Source organism: Lagenorhynchus albirostris, chromosome 9 (genome assembly GCF_949774975.1).
Source record: "Lagenorhynchus albirostris chromosome 9, mLagAlb1.1, whole genome shotgun sequence".
Taxonomy (NCBI): domain Eukaryota; kingdom Metazoa; phylum Chordata; class Mammalia; order Artiodactyla; family Delphinidae; genus Lagenorhynchus; species Lagenorhynchus albirostris.
Window position 1 is genome coordinate 96,984,688 of NC_083103.1, and position 18,789 is coordinate 97,003,476.

Below are 18,789 nucleotides of genomic sequence, written 5' to 3' on the forward strand. Positions count from 1 at the left end.
ATGTATTTTCATTTCACTTGGATAAATACTTTGGGTTGAACTGCTGGGTCATAAAGTGGATCTTTAAATTTATGAGAAATGCCAAGTTGTTCCCAAAGTGGTTGTACCATTTTACATTCTCCTTACCAATCATCAGAGTTCCAGTCACTCCACACCTCACCACACTTGTCACTGTCCATCTTTTTTTAGTCATTCTAATAGATGTATTGTGATATCTCATTGTGGTTATAATTTTCATTTCCCTGATGACTAATGATGTTTAACATCTCATGTGCTCATGGGCCATTTGCATATATTTTTTGTAAAGTGTTTGTTTAAATCTTTTGCTTTTTTTTTTCTTTTTTTTTGCGGTACACGGGCCTCTCACTGTTGTGGCCTCTCCCGTTGCGGAGCACAGGCTCCGGACGCACAGGCTCAGCGGCCATGGCTCACGGGTCCAGCCACTCCGCGGCATGTGGGATCTTCCCGGACCGGGGCACGAACCCGCGTCCCCTGCATTGGCAGGCGGACGCTCAAACACTGCGCCACCAGGGAAGCCCCTCTTTTGCTTATTTTTTATGGGCTGTTTTCTTATTACTGAGATACAAGAGTTCTCTATATTCTAGATAAGTCCTGGGTCACTTACATGTATTGTAAAATTTTTTCCCCACTTTACAGCTTGTCTTTCATTTTTTAAATGGTGCTCAAGACAGCAGATTTTAATTTCGATGAAGTTCATTTTACGAATTTATTTCTCTTATGATTCATGCTTTTGTGTCCTATCTAAGAATTATTTGCTGACTCCAAAATCTCAAAGATTATACTCTGGTTTTAGCTAGAAGTTGTGTAGTTTAAATGTTTACATTTTGGTCCATGATTTATTTTGAATTAATTTTTATGTATGGTGTGAGGTAAAGGTTGAAATTCTTCCTTTCTATAAAAATACCGTGCTGTTCCAGCACTGTTTGTTGAAAAGACTGTCGTTTCTTCATTTAATTACCTTCTCTCTCTAGTCAAAATCAGTTGACGATACATGCCTGGGTCTACTTATGAACTCTATTCTGTTCCAAGGACTTGATCAGAGGCTTCCCTCTTTTCTTCTGTCTATACCTTCTCCTTCCATCAGAGATTAGTAGGTGTTAATTAGAAAACATGAGTGGGAGCAGAAGTGGGTAGAACTAAGTGATGGAGAGGAAAAAGAATAATAATGTGTTAGAATGATCAGCATGGACAGAGTCCTGGAAGTGAGAGAGAATACGATACATGGAAACTGAGTGAGTATACCCTCAGTCTAGAACATAAAGGAGGAAGAAGAAGCATGAGACAAGGCAAGGGAAAGTTTAAGAACAGTCTCGTAGGCCATGCCCAGTTTGTACTTAAACCTGAGAGCAATGGGGAATTGACGTAATCAGATGTGTGTAAAAAATAATATTTAATGGTTGTATATAATAAATAAGTTTGCAGTCTTTAAAATAAAGTTTGTGAAGAATATTTTGCCACTTCAGAAAATTCACATTGTTTCATTTGAAAATTAAGATCTGTATGAACTACGTAAAATTTATATTTTAATATGAGCATTTAAAAAAGACTAAAAGAAAAGTGTACCGACTGGTTAACAGTAGTTATTTTTGAGTATTAAGATTGCAGATGGCTTCATTTTCTTCTTTTTACTTTTCTGTAGTTTTAAATTTTTTACAATTAGTCTGTATTAAATCCGTAATAAGATATTTTTAAAAGCATACTAGAGTATGTGTCTTATTTTTAGAAGCGGTGCAAAATTACTGTTAAGAAAGATTATGCTGAGTGACATGACCATTGTGGCAGAGTAGGAGACACCACCCTCCAGCCCCTGACAAAGACCAACAATTAGACAGCTATCCACAGACAAAAATGGCTCTGAGGGAGTTCAGAGTCCACTTAAGAAACTTCAGCAACACAGTAGAACAAAACACCTGAGAATAACCACACAAAAAATGAAGAACAGAATCATGTTGCCTGCATCATCCCATCCCCCAGGTGAACCCTGCTCAGCACCAGGAGGGAGCTCCCCAGCTTGAAGAGCTCCCCTCGCTGGGAAAGGGAGAGTGAGAGCTTTATCAGCTGCTTAGGGCACTGCACAAGGGGCTCGCTTTGGTCTCACCCCACCCAGAAACTGAAAAGGCTGAGACATATAGACATAGCTAGGGACAAGGAAGAAAAGCAGGGCTATCAGTATTAGCCACATAGCGGAGCGACCGTGGTTCCCAGTGACCTGCTCTGCAGAGGACACCAGCAGCTTTTGCCACTGAAGAAAGCAATGCCCAGCAGAGCCAGCATGGACCCCCTACAGAGTCCACCACTGAGACTTCCTCCAAAGGTTTTCCTGGTCACAGATGCCAGCCACCTGAGCATCCATCCTCAACTTCCCCCACCCCTAAAGCCAGGATCCACACTGGCAGCCAGCCCCAGCCTCTGTGGCTATATGAATACAAGATGCCAGCCTAGCCCCTGGCAGTGGACCCCTCCACACAATCTGTGCACATCTGGGGCTAGCTAGCCCCTCTAGCTGCGCACCTGCACACGCTTGGCCTGACTTCCATCACTAGTCTCCACTGCTATGTGCACACCCTTGAGGAGATCCTGCAGGCACAGGAGTGAATGCCAATAGCCAGGGGCCCTACAGTGGCTTGTGGGCCTGGATCCAGCCCTGTCTCCTGACACTGGCCTGTCCTTCTCGATTCACCTGCAGCTAGACCCTCCACCTGTGCACTTGCCTGCCCCCAGGCCAACTCCTATTGCTGGCCTCCACAGCTATGCTGTGCCCATAGGGAGACCCTGTAGCCACAGAGTGGACACTGAGAGCCAGGGCCCGTGCAGCTGCTAATGCACCCACCGTTGGCCCTGGCACCTTGCTGCTGACCCTGGCCACCACCACTATGTGCTTCTCTGTACCTGGCCCATGCCAGGCATCTGTACCCAGCCCCCACAGACAAGTGTCTGCACATCACCAGCTCTGGCCACCACCACTGCCTGCCCTGGTCCCTAGCCACTGGAACTGGAGGCACCAATGAGGACTCTAACAGGCCCTGCAGCCACTGCAGACCCTTGCAGCCCTTGTCTAGGACCATGCAGTTGTTGATGTCATGGACCCTAGCAGCCCAAGCTGATGAGACATCATAACCCCTGGACGTGGACCATCACAAGTCCCCACATGTATGGACTTAGAGTCACAACGTGCTCCAGCATGCTGCAGAGGTCTTTCCTTACCAAGGTCAGTCCATAAAATCTGAAAGGGACTGTTTCGTCACATACAAGGCTAGAGAGATCACAAAGAGTCATGGAACCATGACACCACTGAAGGAACACAGTAAACTTCCAGTAACCTCAAGAAAATGAAGATACATGAATGCCTGATAAAGAATTCAAAATAATTGTTCTCGAGATGCTCAGAGAGCTACAAGAGAACACGGATAAACAATTTAAGAAAATCAGGAAAACAATATGAAACAAAATGAGAAGTTCAACAAAGAGAAAACACAAGAAAGAACTAAACAAAAATTTTGGAGATGAAAAATACAATGACTGACCTGAAGAATTCAACAGAGAAGTTCAATAGCAGACTGGATAAGCAGAAGAAAGCATCAATCAATAATTCAAAGACAGATCATTTGAAATTATCCAGTCAGAGGAACAAAAAGAAAAAAAATTAAAAGGAATGAAAAGAAGCCTACAGAACTTATGGGGCATCCTTAAAAGAAACAACTGATGCATTATTAGAGTCCCAGAAGGGAAAGAGAGGGAGAAAGGGAAAGAAAACTTACTTGTGCTCGCTTTGGCAGCACATATACTAAAATTGGAATGATACAGACAAGATTAGCATGGCCCCTGCGCAAGGATGACACACAAATTTGTGAAGCGTTCCATATTTTCTGAATCGGGAGATTGAGATTGGCATATATACACTAATATGTATAAAATAGATAAGTAATAAGAACCTGATATATTAAATAAATAAATAAATAAATTCAAAGAAAAATAAACTGAGAGAACAAGGAAAAAAAGAAAAAAGAAAACTTACTTAAAGAATAATGGCTGAGAACTTCCCAAAACAGGAGGGAATTAGACATCCAAGTTCATGAAGCTAACTGGTCACCCCAAAATTTCAACCCCAAATGATTTCCCCAAGATATATTATAATACTACTGTCTAAAATCAAAGACAAAGAGAGAATCTGGAGAGCAGCAAGAGAACAGAAGCTTGTGACTTACAAGGGAATCCCCATAGAGCTATCAGCTGCTTTCTCAGCAAAAACATTATAGGCCGCAAAAGAGTGGGATGATACATTCAAAGTGCTGAAAGAAAAAAACCTGCCAGCCAAGAATACACTACCCAGCAAAGTCGTCCTTCAGAAATAAAGGAAAGATAGAGACTCTCAGACACACAGAAGCTGAGGGAGTTCACCATAACTACACCTTCCTTACAAGAAATGTGGAAAGGAGTTCTTCAAGCTGAAATGAAAGAATGCTAATTAGTAACATGAAAATATATATGAAAATACAAAACACACTAGAAAAATATATAATCAAATTCAGAATACTCCAATACTGTAACATGGTGGGTGCTAATATTAAACTCCAGTATAAAGGTAAAAGGACAGAAGTATTAAAAATAGCTATAGCTACAATAATCTGTTAATGGATACACAGCATAAGAACATGTAAATTGTGACATAAAAATAATAAGATGTGGAGGAGGGAATAAAAGGGTAGAGTTTTTACATCCAATTGAAATTAAGTTGTTATCACTTAACATAGACTCTTAAACCTGTCTATAAGAAGTTTCACGTAGGGACTTCCCTGGTGGTCCAGAGGTTAAGATTCCGCACTACCAAGGCAGGGGACCCAGGTTCGACCCCTGGTCAGGGAACTAGATCCTCCATGCTGCAGCTAAGAGCCCGCATGCCACAACTAAAGATTCCACATGCCGCAACTAAAAGGATCGTGCAAGTTGCAATGAAGATCCCATCCCCTGCAATGAAGATACCGCATGCCCCAACTAAAGACCCGGTGCAGCCAAATAAATATTTTTTAAAAAATTTAAAAAAAAAAGAAGTTTCATGTAAGCATAAGGGTAGCCACAAAACCAAATCTATAATAGGTAAAGACACACTAAAAAGCAGGAAATTAAAGTACACCACTACTGAAAATCCTCAATGCACAAAGGAAAACAGCAAGAGATGAAGAAAGGAACAAAAGAACTATGAAACAGCCAGAAAACAATTAACAAGGTGACATTAATAAGTCCTTATTGACCAATGATTAAGTGTAAATGGATTAAATTGTCCAACCAAAGTATATAGAGTGACTGAATGGATAAAAAAACAAGACCCAACTACATGCTGTCTACCAGAGACTCACTGTGACTTTAAGGACACACTCAGGGTCAAAGTGAAGGAATGAAAAAAGATACTTGATGTAAATGGAAACCAAAAGAGAGCAGGGGTAGCTACACTTACATCAGACAAAATAGACTTTAAGTCAAAAACTGTATTAAGAGACAAAGAAGGTCATTATAAAATGATAAAGAGGTCAATGTATCAAGAGGATATAACAATTATAAATATATAGGTATGCAACATTGGTGCTCCTAACTATATTAATCATACACCAACAGATACAAGGGAGAAATAGACAACAATACAATTATGGTAGGAAAATTAAATACCCAGTTTTCAGCAAAGGATAGATCATCGAGACAGAAAATTGATACAGAAACACTGGACTTGAACTATATTTTAGACCAAGTGGATCTAGCAGAAATATATAGAGTATTCCATCCAAAAGCAGCAGAAGACACATTCCTAAGCGCACATGGCACATTCTCTAGGATAGATTGTATGTTAGGCCACAAAACAAGACTTAGCAATTTTAAAAAGATTGAAATCATACCAAGTACCTTTTCCAACCACAATGGTATGAAATTAGAAATCAATAAAAAGAGAAAAGCTTGACAATCCATAAAAATGTGGTTGTTCACTCCTGAACAACTAATGGGTCAAAGAAGAAATCAAAAGGGAAATCAAAAAAATCTTCAAGCAAATGAAAATGGAAACAACATACCAAAACATATGAGATACAGCAAAAATTGTTCAGGTGGGAAGTTTATAGCAATAAATGTGTATATTAAGAAAAAAAGGAAGATCTCAAATAAACAACCTAACTTTACATCTCAAGGAACTAGAAAAAGAAAAAACTAAGCCCAGAGTCAAATATTAACAGAAAATAAGGAAACAACAAAGATCTGAGCAGAAATAGAGAATGTAACAAAATGGTTTTATGAAAAGTTAAATAAAACTGAAAACTTCAACTAGACTTACTAAGAAAAAAAAGAGGGCGCAAATAAATAATATTATAAATGAAAGAGGGGACATTACAACCAATACATAGAAACCCAAAGGATTATAAAAGACAACTATGAACAATTATATGTCAACGAATTGGACAAACCTAGAAAAAATGGATTAATTCCTAGAACTTACAACCTACCAAAACTGACTCAGGAAAAAAACAGGAAATCTGAACAGACCAATAATGAATAAGGAGAGTGAATTGCTAAACAAAAACCTCCCAACATAGAAAAGCCCATAACAAGATGGTTTCATGGATTAATCCTACCAAACATTTAAAGAGGAATTAATATCAATCCCTCTCAAACTCTTCCAAAAAGTTAAAGAGGTGGGAACACTCCCAAACTCATTTTATAAGGCCAGCATTACTCTGTTACCAAAGCCAGATAATATCACTACAAGAAAAGAAAACGTTGATCAATATCAACAGGTCAATATCCCTGATACATATAGATGCAAAAAATCTCAACAAAATACTAGCAAACCAAATTCAATAGCACATTAAAAGGATCATACATCATGAGCAAGTGAGGTTTATCTCTGGGATGCAAGGATGGTTCAACACATGCAAATTAATAATGTGAATCACATGATCATCTCAATAGATGCAGAAAAAGCATTTGACAAAAGTCAACATAGTTTCATGACAAAAACTCTCAATAAAGTGGGTATAGAAGGAACATACCTAAACATAATAAAGGCAATATATGGCAAGTCCACAGCTAATATCATAATCAACAGTGAAAGGTAGAAAGCTTCCCTCTAAGATCAGGAACAAGACAAGGGTGCCCACTATTACTGTTCCTATCTAGCATAGTACTAGAAGTCCTAGCCAGAGCAATTAGGCAAGTAGAAGAAATAAAAGGCATCCAAATCAGAAAAGAAGAAGTAAAATTGTCTTGGTTTGCTGATGACATAATCTTGTATATAGAAAATCCTAAAGACACCATAAAGAAAACATTAGAGGGAACTCCCTGGCAGTCTAGTGGTTAGGACTCAGTGCTTTCACTGCAGGGGCCTGGGTTCAATCCCTGGTCAGGGAATTAAGATTCTGCAAGCTGCATGGTGCAGGCAAAAAAAAATTAGAACCAAATGAGTCCAGTAAAGTTACAGGATACAAAAGCAATATACAAAAATCAGTTGCATTTCTGTACACTCACAATAACTATCTGAGAAAGAAATAAAACAATCCCATTTACAATAGTATCAAAAAGAATAAACTACTTAGGAATAAATTTAACCAGGAAGTAAAAACTGTAAGACATTGACGAAAGACATTGAAGATGACACAAATAAATGTAAAGATATTTCATGTTCATGAACTGGGAGAGTTGACATTGTTAAAATGTTTATACTACCCAAAGCCATCTAAGGACAGACTGCAAACTCCATCAAAGTTGTATTTTTTACAGAAATAGAAAAAACAACCCTAAAATTCGTATGTAACTACAAAAGACCACCAACAGACAAAGCAATCTTGAGAAAGAACAAAGGTGAAGACATCACACTTCCTGATTTCAAGGCAATTACTTCATGATACAGGCATAAAAAAAGACACAAAGACCAATGGAATACAATGGAGAGCCCAGAAATAAACACACACATACACAGTCATCCAATATTTGACAAGGGATCCAAGAATACTCAATGGGTAAAGGACAGTCTCTTCAATAAATCATGATGGGAAAACTGGATAATCACATGCAAATGAATGGAAATTGATCCCCTATCTAATACCGCTCACAAAAATTATCTCGAAATGGATTAAGAGCTTAAATGTAATACGTGAAACCATAAAATTCCTAGAAGAAAACATAGATAAAAATCTCCTTGATACTGGTCTTAGCAAGGCTTTTTTGATATGACACTAAAAACACAAGCAGCAAAGGGAAGAAATCAATAAGTGGGAGTACATCAAAGTAAAAACTTCTGCACAGCAAAAGAAACAATGAATAAGATGAAAGGCAACCTATGGAATAGGAGAAAATATTTGCAAACCATCTCTCTGACAGGAAGTTAATATCTAAAATATAAAAGGAGCTCATATAACTCAATAGCAAAATTAAAAACTCACAAATAATCCTATTAAAAAATGAGCAACGGCCCTGAATAGATATTTTTCCAAATAAGACAAACAAATGACCAACAGGCACATGAAAATGTGCTCAACATCACTAATCATCAGAGAAATGCAAATCCAAACCACAGTGAGATATCACCTCACACCTGTTAAAATGGTCATTATCAGAAAAGATAAGAGATAACATGTGTTGGCAAGGATGTGAAGAAAGGGAACCCTTGTGCATTGTTGATGAAATATAAATTGGTGCAACCACTGTGGAAAGCAGTATGGAGTTTCCTCAAAAAATTAAAAATACAACTAGCATACGATCCAGCAATTCCACTTCTGCGTAGAAATCCAAAGGAAATGAAATCACTATTCTGTGTTACCGCATCATTATTCACAATAGCCAAGACATGGCAACAACCTAAGTGTCTATAAATGGATGAATCTAGATTTAGATATAGATAGATATAGATATACACAGTGGAGTGTTTATTCAGCCTTTAAAAAAGGGAACTCTTGCCATTCTTGACAACATAAATGGACTTTGAGGGCATTATGCTAAATAGAATAAGTAGACAGAGAAAGACAAATGCTATATGATCTCACTTATAGTAAATTCTAAAATGGCTGAATTCATAGAAGCAAAGAGTAGAAGTATGCTTACCAGGGGCTGGGGATGGGGGAAGAGGAGATGTTGGCCAAAGGGTACAAACTTCAAATTATAAGAGGAATAAGTTTGCGGGGGGGCGGCTAATGTACAGTATGGTGACTATAGTTAACAACATTGTATTGTAGACTTGAAAGTTGCTATAAGGTTAGATTTTAAATGTTCTCACAATAACAACAATGGTAATTATGTGAAGTGAAGGATGTGCTAACTAACCTTACTGTGGTAAACATTTTGCAATATATACATGTATCATCGCATTGTGCACCTTAAACTTATACCATACTATATGTCAATTATATCTCAATAAAGCTGGGGGGGGAGAATAATTAAGCTGTAAATTTCTTGGATTACAAAGTTTGAGTCTTACGGTTTTATTTCTAGTTCTGAGCTTAGTGTTTCGTAGCTCTTAGGCACAGTTGATGAAGAAATACAACTTTATGGGATCTCAATCAGTTGGTAAAAAGCAACATTTCTGAATTTAAAGAAACATTCCCTAAGGGACATACAAATCACAACACCCATGTCTGGTTTAAACCAATGTAGACTGCTGGGTATACTTCTCACCAAATCATGCTTTTGAAATACTTATTTATACTTTCTCTGCTTTGAATAAATGGCTGTAAATGACTGAGAGAACATTTTGATATGACCTGATCACTTAGGATAAATATTCTACTTACATAAATACAAATTGCTGTTATTATTTCTGCACCTCACTCTCGAGGCCTGAGCCAGCTTTTTAATTTTACATATAAATTTGCGCACGAACTGGTTAGCCAAATGGATAAAGCAAAGGCAGTAAGCCAGGAAAATCTGCATCTGGATTCTCCGTAGGACTCTGGGAAAGTGCTGCCTTGAGCCTCAGAGGCAAATTCATTTGTGTAGTACAGATGGTTGCCTCAGACAGTTTGTAACACAAATTGCGATTGTAGTGTGTCATTCTCATTAATTTAGAACCATATCAGTTTTGTCCCAGTTACAAATGGATAAAAAGTCTGTTGATTTCAACCTTTCAATTACATACACATATATATATGTATAATAATATATATACACATACACATGTATGTATGTAGATATCTTAAAATATATCTACTTTAACTCAGGAGGTAAGATAAGGATACGTGACTGATTCTAACCCAAGTGTCTGCCTCCCTTATTTATTTATTTGTTTGTTTGTTTTTGGCTGCGTTGGGTCTTCGTTGCTGTGCGTGGGCTTTCTCTAGTTGCGGCGAGCGGGGGCTTCTCCTCGCTGCGGTGCGCGGGCTTCCCATTGTGGTGGCTTCTCTCGTTGCAGAGCACAGGCTCTAGGCGCACGGGCCTCAGTAGTTGTGCCACGTGGGCTCAGTAGTTGTGGCTCACGGGCTCTAGAGTGCAGGCTCAGTAGTTGTGGCACACGGGCTTAGTTGCCCCGCGGCACCTGGCATCTTCCTGGACCAGGGCTCGAACCCACATCCCCTGCATTGGCAGGCAGATTCTTAACCACTGCGCCTTTTTTTTTTTTAATTTATTTTTTAAATTGAGGTATGGTCAATTTCCAATGTTGTGTTAATTTCTGCTGTACAGTAAAGTGATTCCGTTATACATATATATACATTCTTTTTTATATTCTTTTCCATTACGGTTTATCCCAGGATATTGAGTATAGTTCCCTGTGCTGTATATACAGTAGGACCTGTTGTTTATCCGTTCTATATATACTAGTTTGCACCTGCTAGTGCCTCCCTTTCTTGAGGGAGCACTTTCCTCTAGCACATTTAGGGATTGGTATTAGGTTGGTTCCTGTCAGTCCTTGTAACATCTGCTACCTACTCCTCTCTTCTGTTTTCTGCTCATTTTATATCTGATCATTACTCAGATTAACTTCTCCTGATATGAAGCTGTTATATAGCCAAGAGGGTCTCCGTGGAATCGTGCTTATGTGGATTCCGTTTGATGGAGAAGATCACGGGAAGCTCCTTAGAGGTACTTTCTCTTGAGCCAAGTCTTGTAGGATTGCAAGGGAATAAGCTAGACAAGTGAAAATACTTTCCAGGGAGGGGACAGCATGATGTACTTATTCATTCAGGCGAAAGGGTGAATCTGGCGCTGAAAGGCAACACTGATCACCAGCACAGTACACCCCTAGACACATGAACTGTTTGGCTTACGTGGAGCTAAGACATGAGCCTGCAGAAGTGACAAGACCATGAAGGGACTAGAGTATGTAATGAATATGATTATGCAGATAACAGGCACTGTTTGCAGAATTTAGTGTGGTCGACAACTACTTCCCTTTACTTCATATTTTGATTACTTTTTTTCTGCCTGAGTTAAACCCACCTCAGTCTTTCTGGCATGGGTGATCTAGCAGTCTAGTTCTGTCTCACCTAGTTAGCAGTGTTCTTAAGAGTATTATTAAAAGCCCTCTGGCTTGTCTAACATTCTCCCAGCCTCTTTTCCCAACAACTACCTGATTTGCTCCCTATTTCTAAAATTAAGCCAACAAGAGTGAGAATTTAGATAATTCATCTCCTCTCTAGCAGAGCATTCCATGACAGACCGTATCATGAGCTACTAGCCTGACTCTGGATTGGCTGCCCTTAGGTGAGGCCCCAGCCTCGGTGGTGGTAGGAGGGATGGGTGGGCTAAAGATGCAGAAACCACATGGTACAGAATGTGCTACCAAAGGCTGTTCCCTCAGCAGGAACTGTGAGCCAGGCCTGTCCCCTTTGACCAGGCCCTGGGTGTGGCAGGCACTGTACTGGCATGGGATCAAGGCCCAGCTCCATCACTCACTAGCTATGCTGCCTTGAATAAGTGACTTAATCTCACAGAGCAACTGGACCCAGATTCTTTAAACTGAGAATGAAAAATACTTAACTTGCAGAGTGAATATGAGCTTTGGAAATAAGTTTATATAAAGTATCTGCTTCATAGCCAGTGCTCAATAAATGGTGATACACACACACCAAACTTTACTTTTTTAATTTTTAAGAAGCACATCATGTTTAACCCAGTTTATAGATGATGCTTTTCCTAATCACTGCATTTATCATTGAACATTTTAAGTTTTTTCCAATTTCAACTTTATAATTTAACGCTGTGGTAAACATCATCATGAATATAGTCTTACATTTTGAATTATTTTAAGATAAATCCTTATGATATGCTTCATTAGAACGAAGAATATGAATTTCTATGGATTTTTAATGCATATTGTCAAACAGGGATTCACAATGAATTAAAGATTAATTCTTAAAAATGTTGAGCTTAAAAATTATGATTTGGGCTTCCCTGGTGGTGCAGTGGTTGAGAGTCCACCTGCCGATGCAGGGGACACGGGTTCGTGCCCCGGTCCGGGAAGATCCCACGTGCCGCGGAGCAGCTAGGCCCGTGAGCCATGGCCGCTGAGACTGCATGTCCGGAGCCTGTGCTCCGCAACGGGAGAGGCCACAACAGTGAGAGGCCCACGTACCGCAAAAAAAAAAAAAAATATATCTTGGAGACACACCTAAATAAATATTACACTTGCTTTTTTATCTTTTTCTTATTTATAGATGTAATTGGTATTTTATTGCTGTTTAGATTTGTGTTACTATGATTACCAATACTAGATTTAAAAATGTTTATTAGTTGATTTTCCTCTTGTGTAATTGGACTGTTCATGTACTTTACTGATGAGGTTTACAAAGTGTATATATTATATGCATATACTTACACACACACAAACATATATACACACATATTAATCTCATTTATGATACTCATTATATATTAAATTTTTATGCATAATTTCACATATTTATAGATTTTCCACTTTGCCATACTATTTGAAATTTCTGTTTTTATATCAGTGCTAGATTTAAAATGCATTCTAATATATGGAATGAATAGTCCCTTTTCCTTACTTTCTTTTCTCTCCTTTTTGTTCTCTCTTTTTTTTTTTGATTATTTACCATCATCAAGATGGTTGCTTAGTGGGACTTCCCTGGTGGCACAGTGGTTAAGAATCTGCCTCCCAATGCAGGGTAAATGGGTTTGAGCCCTGGTCTGGGAAGATCCCACATGCCACGGAGCAACGAAGCCCATGCACCACAACTACTGAGTTGGTGTCCCACAGCTACTGAAGCCTGCGTGCCTAGAGCCTGTGCTCCGCAACAAGAGAAGCCACCTCAATGAGAAGCCCGCGCACCACAACGAAGAGTATCCCCAGCTCAGCACAGCTAGAGAAAGCCCACATGCAGCAATGAAAATAAATAAATTTATAAATTAAAAAAAAAAAAGATGGTTGCTTAGTAAGACTAGTAAAGTGAGAGAAAATAAAATCCCTCACATCATGACTGGTAAAGAAAAAGTCAGGGAGAAAGTAGAAAATTGTTGGAATAAAAAAGGATATAACAAGTACACCAGGGATTTTTAAAATAAAAAAATATTGTGGACAACTTTCTGCCATTAAGTTAGAAAACACAGACAATTTCCTGCAAACACAAATGTTACTGACTAAAACTGACTTAAGGAAAAATGGAAAATTTCAATGCATCTAAAACCATGAAAGGAATTGAATTAGGAGTTTACAGTCTGCAATCAGCAGAGTAGATAGATACGTTAAGTAAAAAGCCAACGAACTTATATGTAGCTTCTGAGTCACAGTGTTAGTTTCTAAATTAAGGATCAGGACATAATGAAACCTGATATAAGATTGATTTTATTAAAATTTGAAAGAGCCCTGTGATGCCCCTCTTTCTCTAGTGCCCTAATGCTGTAGACTGGGTATTTGTGCCCCCTCCCAAATTCATATGTTAAACCCTAATGTGATGATATTAAAAGGAGTGATTTGGGGGGAGGTGATTAAGTCATGAGGGTGGAGCCCTCATGAATGGAATTAGTGTCCTTATATAAAAGGCCCCAGAGAGATCCCTTACCTCTTTCTCTGTGTGAGGATACAGCAAAAAAAGATGGCCATCTACAAACCAGGAAGTTAATGTCTTCCATGTCTGTCTCACCAGACAATGAATCTGCCGGAGCCTTGATCCTGGACTTCCCAGCCTCCAGAACTGTGAGAAATAAATGTTTGTTGTTTATAAGCCAACCACTTTATGGTATTTTTGTCATAACAGCACAAATGAACTAAAACACCTGAACATGTGCTTATTTGCTTAATGGTTAATCTAGGGGTCTTTCTCTGTCTCTAACAATAGAAGATTTATCTAGATTAGTGTTTAATACTATTCATGTTATACTCTATTCTATGCACTGAAAGTTTGTCTTTCCCAAATTCATATGTTGAAGCCCTAATCCCCACTGTGATGATATTTGGAGGTAGGGCCTTTGGGAAGTAATTAGGTCATGAGGATGGAGCTCTCATGAATGAGATTAGTGCTCTTATAAAAAGAAACATGAGAGAGATTATCTCTCTCTCTCTGCCATGAGAGGATACAGCAAAAAGGTGGCCATTGTAAACCAGGAAGAAGGCTCTCACCAAGAACTTGATCATGCTGACAAGTTGGACTTCCAGCCTCCAGAACCATGAGAAATACATGTTTGTTGCTTAGGCCACACAGTCTACGGTATTCTGTTCTAGCAGCCTGAACAGATAAAGACACTCTACCATACTAATACGAGAATATAAAATCCAATCCTTCTTATGAATATCCATACTCTAAAATATATTTACACTTCTATAATTAAAATATTCAAGAAATTCACCTGGAGAAGGGTATTCAAGATCTAGCTTAGACATTGTGTAATTTATATATTGAGGGGTTTTCTTACTGTTCTATTGAAATATGCTCCACGATGCTTCCATTTGGAAGAAATAGAAAAATCAACCAAGCGCATTTGACTCAAACACTAAAAACTTGACCAGCTGGCATTTACACAAAGTCCAGAGATGGGTCAGCCTCCAGGTTGGTTGTTTGAGCAACTCACTTGTGTCATCAAGAACATAGGTTCTTTCTATCTCTTTGCTCTGTAACCACAGGGTTTGTATCATTCTACAACTGGTGACTGGTTCCCCTCTGGGTTGTAGGACAGCTGCTGGTTACAGTAAAGCCCGCTGACTTCTTTATTACATCCAGCAGATGAGAGAAATTGCCTCTCGCTAAGACAACAAATGGAAAGTCTTTATCTTCAGCCTTTGGGGGCCAGTTTACATCCCCTCACACAACGGTAGGGCTAGGTCCTTGAAGTAATCCCTGGCTTCCTGACCAGAGCCCATCAATGGAGCTCAGCTCACTTCCTCAAAGCTCACTGCTGCCACACAATGGGAAGGGAGAAGAAATGCTGAGGAAACAAGCATGCCATCCACTACAAAAGATCTGCTCAGGAAACACTCATGCTTTTGCTGAAGTGACACTGGATTGCATGTTCATTTGGGAGTTTGCTATACAAAAGGAATTACAGTGTTTCTTCCAATTAGAGTCCGAAGTAGATCGTGCAAAGGTCAAGTGCAGGTCAGAAATGCTGTTAGATTTCAGGCAATTTATAAAGTATCAAGGCTCCAATGTCAATAAATCGCCTAAACTGATTTTTTTCAACCTAATTGGAAAAACATGTCAGTTGTCAGCTAAACCATTTAAAGCTAAAGGTGCAGCTAAGTATTAAGGGCAATGAATATATCCAAAGACATGCAAGAGAGATTCTTTCAATCCAGGTAAGACCATTCCCCTGACAATCTAAGGCTGCCTTATACCACAGCGTTGATTTATAACCACTAAGATATAACATCCATTAGAAAGCATCAATGCTCTTTATCTGTAGGAAACTTATTTATCAGTGTGATAGCATCTACATATATAGAACACACTATTTTCTCTTTAAAATTTGTATGAAGTCATACATGCACATTGTAACAAAACTCAATCAGCATCAATAAATAGTAAAAAACCAAATGTAAGTTTCTTTCTCATTTAATTTCCCCAGAGTGCCCTTCCCTAAAGGTTTATCAGTTTCTTGTATGTCCTTCCCCAGATAGTCTATATACGTGACAACATATACATCCTTTTAAAAAATATGAATGGGAACACACGCTACGTGCAGTTCCATCCCCTGCCCAATTTCATTTAACGATATGTTCGTACGTATAGAGGGACCTAAACCTTGAATAGCTGCCTGAATATACCCCATGGCTCTAAAGCAGAGGTGAGAGCAGCACTGAGCTCAGGTGAAGAACGGGGTAGGAAGGAGTCATCCAATGCTCAGGCAGGGAAGATGCAGTTACTAACAGGAGGTCTGGAGGAAAGCACCGCAGCACCTGAAGTGAGGGGGGAAACCTGCCAACAAGGGGCAAAAGTGATGCAGATAAAGGAGGCTGGGGTCTCACAAATTACCTGAGGTTGAGTTTTAGTCTTTCAACCAGTTAGAGACAAACCAAAGAATTTTACCATGCGTCTGAAGACAAAGAGTTCTTCACTCAATCAATCAAGATTTTTTTTTTCTATTTGTGTACGTGGTTTTTGAATGGGCTATTTTTTTTTTTTTTTTTTTTTTTTTTTTGCAGTACGCGGGCCTCTCACTGTTGTGGCCTCTCCCGTTGCGGAACACAGGCTCCGGACGCGCAGGCTCAGCGGCCATGGCTCACGGGCCCAGCCGCTCCACAGCATGTGGGATCTTCCCCGACCGGGGCATGAACCCGTGCCCCCTGCATCGGCAGGCAGACTCTCAACCACTGCGCCACCAGGGAAGCCCTGGGCTATTTTTCTTTTAATATCTGGGAAAAACCGTAATTCGAAAAGATACAGGGACTTCCCTGGTGGTGCAGTGGTTAAGATTCCGTGCTTCCAACGCAGGGGGTGCAGGTTTGATCCCTGGTCGGGGAACTAAGTTCCCGCATGCCGCGCGGTGTGGCCAAAAAAAAAGATACATGCACCGCAATGTTCACTGAATGGGCTATTTTTGAGTAAACGCCTTACATCCCAGGGTATTCCTTCAGCTGGAGTATCCCTGTATTTGAGATTCTCTAATTCACCACTAGATGGACCTATTTGATATTTTGTCTTCCAAGAAAGAGAATGGTTTTTTTATTCAGTGAGGTCTTCCTAGCAAGGATTTAGGCCACTGACCTTAACACAAGATTTATTTGAGCTTTTAAAAAAATAATTCATTCCTACAAAATAATGAATAAACGGTACTCATATACTTAAGTGATGTTACTAAAAACAAATACCTCTACGTTAAACCTCCTGGCTTAAGAAATAAAACACAACCTAATAAATCTTTTAAGCCCACCATGCCCCCTCTCTGAGCTTCTCCCTCCCCTTTTTATCCATATGAAACCAGCATTCTGAATTATAAATTACTAGCTACTTTAAAAAAGTTTTATTACGTATCCCTAAATAATATAATATTTAATTTTTACAGGTCTTGAAACTTATATAAAGAATTCATATGTATTTTTTAACGTTTTTCTCACTCATCTATTTCTGAGATTCCCCCATCTTGATATGCATATTTCTAGTGCATTTTTTAAAACTGCTGTATGATATTGTGTGGTATAAATGGATTAAAATTCATTTACCCATTTTACTGATTTGGGACTTGCTTTTATTTTCATTCAGCGCTATGATTTTAAGATTCTCATTTTCATTCATGCAGCTAAAACTTAGATAGATTAAACGTTCTTGCTGTGTAGTCTAATAATTCCAATATCAATCTTGGGAGTCTGACACTTCAGTTTCTTACATTTTTTTCTGCTGACTTTTGTTTATTTGGGCTTGTTTCTTTATGTGTTTTAGTAGTTTTTTTTTTTAATTGTGAGTGCATGCTCCTTTGGTGGTAATTCTCTGAAAATAATGTTTTGTTTCTGTTTTCTCCTCCATGCTAATACATCTTTAATTAGCCAAAGAAGCTCTCTACTTCTCTCCTCTGGAAATCATCCCACCCATTGCTCTGTTGTCTTTGTCTCTGTCTTCAGCAATACTGAGGAAAGTACTCTCTCTTTGGTGCAGGGAAATGCATTGTTTGCTGTTTTCTCCAATGATGAATATGTTGGGAAAGCCTGGTGGCAAAGCTATTGCCATTGGCTTCCTACACATGACTCAGGTCAAGAGTCAGGTTCTCTCTCTTTCTGTGTGTGTGTGTGTGTGTGTATGTGTGTGTGTTGGTGATACCATCAATCTGTCCCAGGTTAGCACTCCCCATCAATGTACATGGGTTAGCAGAACTTGATGAAATGGCTAATTGATTTGGCCAAGGTCCAAATCAATCCAGAAGATGTCCATCTGGATGGTGCCCACAAAGATCTTCCTCACTTCACAGAACTTATACTTGGCCTCCTCGGGCACAACCTGATGAACAACTTGGGTCACAGATCAGATGGAAATTCCCACCACTCTTGTCAATGTTGATGACACCCATGAAACCGGCAGCGTAGCTTATATCAGCGTGCAGCCTGCCCTCAATCTTAAGGAACCATGGTGTGCAGATCTTCTTTACTTTCTCTCCTGTACTGACACACTTGAGTCCCTTCCTTTGTAAAATGATGAGAGGGCCCAGTTGATGCATGAACGGCAAAAACATCAGTTAGGATGTCCAGCATCAAGTGATTTGGAACAGCTGTGTACTTCAGGACCATAGGTCATGACTATCCTAGGCATAGGAAGAGCTGAAATCAATGTTTCACGTGAATTACACAGGGAAGATTTGACCCACTAGTGCCAGGCATCTGGTATTCAGACCATGTAGGTAGCACGAATTATGTCCCCAAAT

At 39.3% G+C, this 18,789-nt stretch overlaps 1 long non-coding RNA gene and 1 other non-coding gene across 2 annotated transcripts in view; one reads left to right on the plus strand and one right to left on the minus strand.

Annotated features, from left to right (window-relative positions):
• The window catches only part of LOC132526388 (uncharacterized), an 88,577-nt gene that overhangs the window by 43,276 nt on the left and 26,512 nt on the right, over nucleotides 1–18,789 (minus strand). The window contains exon 3 of the long non-coding RNA XR_009542546.1: nucleotides 14,007–14,138. This is a non-coding gene — a long non-coding RNA (uncharacterized LOC132526388). The remainder of the gene's footprint in view (nucleotides 1–14,006; nucleotides 14,139–18,789) is intronic.
• LOC132526636 (U6 spliceosomal RNA) lies at nucleotides 3,782–3,888 on the plus strand. Its single transcript, XR_009542627.1, has one exon. It is a non-coding gene; the product is annotated as a U6 spliceosomal RNA (small nuclear RNA).